Consider the following 881-nt stretch of genomic DNA (forward strand, 5'->3'; position numbering starts at 1 on the left):
TCCTCGAGCCTGAGAAGGGAGGGGGAAGACGCCAAAATATAAAGGTGGAGGAGGACAAGCTAGAAGGTGATAGGTGACGCCGGGCAGATGGGAAATGGAGAACCATGAATCTGGTAGGAGAGGAGAATGGACCATGGGAGAAAGGGAAGAAGGAGGAGCACCAGGGTAGTGATAGGCAGGCGAGGAGAAGAGGTGAGAGGCCAGAGTGGAGAATAGAAGAAGAGAGAACGAGAGGGGATATTAGCTCTGACCACTGGTTTACCCCGCTTTTGGCGGATGCTGAGCTCATCGTATATCTGTGTTGCTCAAGCTAAATTTTAGTTCTTTATTTTATTCTTGGTCTTGCACGAATCTGTGAGCGGAGCCACTCCCGGACTGGTACCGGTTCTAGTTCAGGGTCAGGATCCGACACCACTAACGTTATTGATCCGCCTTTCACTGTTGCCTACCCCAGACTGTTAGCCCGCTCAGATGCTGAGTGGCACCTACCTCCACCAATCAGGTCTCAGCAGCTTGGCATAATAAACCAATAACTAGCGAGCAGCTTGTCACAGAACCACCTCTCCAATAACCAAAAATAACCTCTCCAATAATTAGTACCTGATACAGCCACAGAACAATTATTTGGTATAATATGTCATTTTCATATTATTGTAACGTCCCATTTGAGGCAAAAAAGAGTCTATCGGGAATCTCTAGAGGCAACGGGAATAAACCGATGATAAATAAAGAGCCAATCATACTTGGGATTAACAATGATTGACAAACAAGGCAACCAACTGAATGTTGATTATGTCTACACGGACCAATGGGCAGAGATTGTGTTCATCACCCACCTATAGAGAGGAGTCGGGGGCGGGGCGAGTGTGTGTCATGTGACA

Source organism: Hemitrygon akajei, chromosome 23 (assembly GCF_048418815.1).
Source record: "Hemitrygon akajei chromosome 23, sHemAka1.3, whole genome shotgun sequence".
In the NCBI taxonomy this organism is placed as follows: domain Eukaryota; kingdom Metazoa; phylum Chordata; class Chondrichthyes; order Myliobatiformes; family Dasyatidae; genus Hemitrygon; species Hemitrygon akajei.